General features: G+C 47.1%; 1 pseudogene; it reads right to left on the reverse strand.

Annotated features, from left to right (window-relative positions):
* Positions 1–2,970: 2,970 nt before the first annotated feature.
* Positions 2,971–4,378, reverse strand: LOC128780080 (four and a half LIM domains protein 1 pseudogene; annotated as a pseudogene).
* Positions 4,379–4,833: the final 455 nt, after the last annotated feature.

The following is a 4,833-nucleotide window of genomic DNA, read 5'->3' on the forward strand; positions in this document are numbered from 1 at the left end:
GTGTCCCCCTTCCTGGCCCTTACCCATTTGTTTGTGTCCCCCTCTTCTGCCATGACCCCTCTGCCAAGGTGCCCCACCCAAGCCCTGAGCCCTCTACCTGTGCCCTCCCCTCCCACCCTGAGTCTGCTGCCTATGCCCACTATCCTGCCCTGATCCTTTTGTCTGTGCACCCTTAACCCACGCTGACCTCTCTGCCTGGGCCTTCTCATCCCAGCACTATACATTCTAAGCTGTCATTGTCTTGTGACTGGTCTGTCTCCCCTCTGGAGTGAAAGCTGCATAAGGTCAGGGCCCAGGACTGTCTTGGTCACCCCTGTGTCCTCAGCATCACCCACCACAGGCTAGCAAAAGTAGAGGGTTCAGTGAAAACTGGTTGAATGACTGTTAAATTTGTTGAATGGCTTAGGAGTCTGGTGGAGGGGGGGTGATACCATGGGAGGGAGAATTTTCTGAGAGGGTACTTAAATTGATCCAATGGGAGTGACTTACTTTGGAATGCCGTTAACAAGTACCTGTTTTATGGAGGCTCCTCCTTCCTAGTGTTAGCCTTGAAAACTGGGGGAGGTAAATACTCTGAAACATAAGGAACTACTTGTTTTGGTTTTTTTAAAAGATTTTTCTTTTAATAGGCCACAAGATATCTTGATTGCATATTTTCCAAAGTTCTTTTCTAGCCACATCTCCCAACCCTTCCAAAAGATTTCATCAGTCTTTACAATGCAATAAAAGATGCAGGATTATAGTTCTGTCCACCTTCTCTTTTTGAAAGCAGTGTAATCCTAATGACTTTAATGGTCATATATTCTTATCTAATAAGGAAAAACATTTTCAAGTATCAGAAACCCGGTTTTGAAACATTTGCATTAATTTTAAACTGAAATCAGCATTTTGTGGGGTTTTAAAAAGGGAGCAGTTTGAACTCACAACTTGCTGACAAACACGTTTCTGCGGAGGGGAGGGGAGGAGATAGAGGGAGCGTGAAGGCTGCACTGCTCCATTGGCCCCAAAGCGCTAATTTCACAAAGGGATACATCAAAAGCAAACATGCAATGGTGGTTTTAAAACTTTTACTGCAATGTAACAAGGAAGTAAACAGTAATTAGACACCTACCAATTTTCCTCCCAAACAAACCAAAAAATGTAAACAGGAAAATAACTCTGCCTATACTTATAGAGCTTCTCAAATCATGTTAGAAATGTCTCACATTCAATGATCAAGAGACTTGAAAATAGCAGTAATTATTTTCATTTTAAGAAAAGGATCCCCCTTCTTCCCTCCCCCACCCCAAGTATTTAACATGAAAGAATGGGCTTTTTAAAAAATATATATTTATTGATTATGCTATTACAGTTGTCCCATTCCCCCACCCAACTCCACTCCATCCTGCCAACCCCCTCCCTCCCACATTTCCCCCCTATAGTTCATGTCCATGGGTCATGTATATAAGTTCTTTGGCTTCTACATTTCCTGTACTATTCTTACCCTCCCCCTGTCTATTTTCTACCTACCATTTATGCTACTTATTCTCTGTACCTTTCCCCCCTCTCCCCCTCCCACTCCCCTATTGACAACCCTCCATGTGATCTCCATTTCTGTGATTCTGTTTCTGTTCTAGTTGTTTGCTTAGTTTTCTTTTGTTTTGGTTTTAGGTGTGGTCATTAATAACTGTGAGTTTGCTGTCATTTTTACTGTTCCTATTTTTTATCTTCTTTTGCTTAGGTAACTCCCTTTAACATTTCATACAATAAGGGCTTGGTGATGATGAACTTCTTTAACTTGACCTTATCTGAGAAGCACTTTATCTTCCCTTCCATTCTAAATGATAGCTTTGCTGGATACAGTAATCTTGGATGTAGGTCCTTACATTTAATCTTGGGTAATGTAATTATGATGTGCCTTGGTGTGTTCCTCCTTGGGTCTAGCTTCTTTGGGACTCTCTGAGCTTCCTGGACTTCCTGGAAGTCTGTTTCCTTTGCCAGATTAGGGAAGTTCTCCTTCATTATTTGTTCAAATAAGTTTTCCATTTTTTGTTCTTCTTCTTCTCCTTCTGGCACCCCTATAATTCGGATGTTGGAACGTTTCAAGATGTCCTGGAGGTTCCTAAGCCTCTCCTCATCTTTCCGAATTCTTGTTTCTTCATTCTTTTCTGGTTGGATGTTTGTTTCTTCCTTCTGGTCCTCACCATTGATTTGAGTCCCAGTTTCCTTTGCATCACTATTGGTTCCCTGTACATTTTCCTTTGTTTCTCTTAGCATAGGCTTCATTTTTACATCTACTTTTCGAACAGATTCAACCAACTCTGTGAGCATATTGATAACCAGTGCTTTGAACTGTGCATCTGATAGGTTAGCTATCTCTTCCTCGCTTAGTTGTATTTTTTCTGGAGCTTTGAAGTGTTCTGTCATTTGGGCCATTTTTTTTTTGTCTTGGCGTGTCTGTTACTTAAAGGGGCGGAGCCTTAGGTGTTCCCTGGGGCTGGGTAACTCTGGTTGCTGTGCTGTGACACTGTATGTGGGGGAGGGGCAAAGAGGGAGCAATGCTGCCCGCCCCACTCTCCAGCGGATTTCAGCCACTCCCTCTGCTACCCACAATCAAGTTGGGCCTCTCTGGTGGGCTCCCGAGTGGGTGGGCTTGTGTACACTCTAGGCCCCTGTGGGTCTCTCCAACGACCTCTCCTGTGAGGCTGGGAGTTTCTCCTGCTGCCGCCCCTACCCCCATGGGCGCTTTCAATCAGAGGTTGAGGCTTTATTTCCCCGTGTTGGAGCCCTGGGTTACGCAGTCTGCTTTGCTCCCCACTGTTCGTCCCAGTTTATCTGTGCGCGAATGTGGGGCCGCAGGGTCTGCTAGTGGTCAGACTGCCTGCCCCGTTTGTGCCACACTCTGCCAGTCTCGGTCCTGCCACTGCCACGAGAGTCCTATCCGCCCCGGTGCCCGTCTCCGCCCCTCCTACCGGTCTGGATGGATGCTTCCCCTTTATCTACATGGTGTCGGAAGTCCTTGCCGTTCGATTTTCTGTCAGGTCTGGTTTTGGGAGGAGACGCAGTGTGTTACCTACGCCGCCATCTTGGTTCTCCCAAGATTGAGATTTTTAACTGCAGCCATTGAAAAATTTACTTTGCTGCAGAGTTGTGTTTTCCCACATTCCATTTTTTTTAAAGATTTCATTTATTTATTGTTAGAGAGAGAGGAAGGGAGGGAGAAAGAGAAGGAGTGAAAAAGATCAATGTGTAGTTGACTGTCCCACATGCCCCATGGGGACCTGGCCTGAGAATCCAACCAGCGACCTTTTGGTTCACAGGGCAGCACTCAATCCACTGAGCCACACCAGGCAGCGTGCATTTGGCTAAATTATACTATGATGAATGTATTCCCTTATTGAGTAATAATTCCCTTATTTGAGAAAAGAGAGAAGGAACAACTTTGAAAGGGTAAAAGTGCTCTTTCCCTATGGGTGGTGTAGGGCAGTGGGTGACGACACAGAGAATGAGACTTAATTCCATTTTACAGGATAGGAGCTCCTGTCACTTTCCCGCTTTCTGGCACAGTCGGCAACACACTTGCACCTGATGGAAAACAAAGCACTTGTTGGCCAGATTCATGGGGCTTTTTTATCTTTTTTCTTTTGCACTGGAAGCAGTAGTAGTGCCAGGATTGACCTTCATGGGCCACCACACTGGAGCCTTTACCAAACCCAGTGATGGGGTTCTTGCATCCAGCACACTTCTTGGAAACAAGGTCCATGTAGACATCCACACAGTAATACTGGTCCTCCGCAGTGGTGAAACACTGCCCAGCCAGCTTCTTAGAGCAGGTAACACACACAAAGCACTCGGCATGCCAGCGTTCACCCTCGTAAGTGACTCTTCCAGGTGTGATGGCCATGTTGCATTTCACGCAATGCTTGGCAAATTTGGCCTCATGGCAAGTCATGCAATAGAAGTCCCCCCTTTAGGGAAGAAGCTCCCAGTCCCAACGACTGGCTTGCACTTGCTGCTGGTGAAGTAGTCTTTGTGCCAGATGGTCCCCTTAGACCCTGCCTCTAATCTGCTGCTACAAGGGGCTTGAAGCAGCCCTTGGACTTGGGGGAGTCCTCTTGCATGGTGCACTTGTTGCACAGGCTTTTGTTGTCCTTGGACACAAAGGTCACTTTGGCCAAGGGGTGCAGGCCCCTGTCACAGTGGTAGCAGGTGTCATGCCACTAGCGGTTGTAATAATGCATCTCCTCGGAGTGGGCACCAGTGGGCTTGCCATGTTCCATGCAGGTGCTGGCACAGAATGTGTCCGAGCACTTCAGCAACAGTGGTGGCCACCCTTCTGCAAGCACTTCTTCCCCTGCTGGGGGTCCATGTGGTGGTGGCAGTCAAGCTTCTCAGCCATGGTGCTCACCCAGCCCCAGGAGGGATCTCACACTACATGTGTGCACAGTGGGATGTATTGGGCAAAGGTTGGATATAGTTGTCAGGAACTTTCAGTGTGCCACCTGGGGATGCTGGCAGTGCAGCTGTCCTGGCAGGGGGCCTCCATCTGCACCGAGACTGCCTGGGGCCAGCGGCAGCGGTAGTGTTGGCAGCAGACTCTGACCACTTTACTTCTGGCACTGCAATATGTTCCTGTATCACCTTCCATTTTTCCTGCCCCAGTCTGGAATCAAGCACTTCTCCAAGGAGTCCTGTCTCCTCTAAGCTACTGGCAGGTGAGGGAGAGGATTTTGGGTGGATCGAAATGAGAGCTCCTGTCTACCAAGGGCCTCTCCAACTCTGAGAGTCCCTTGTTAACCCATGAAAGGTTTAGAAGGGGTTAGAATCATTGCATTCTAGAACCTGAGAATCCCA

Source organism: Desmodus rotundus, unplaced genomic scaffold (genome assembly GCF_022682495.2).
Source record: "Desmodus rotundus isolate HL8 unplaced genomic scaffold, HLdesRot8A.1 manual_scaffold_236, whole genome shotgun sequence".
NCBI lineage: Eukaryota > Metazoa > Chordata > Mammalia > Chiroptera > Phyllostomidae > Desmodus > Desmodus rotundus.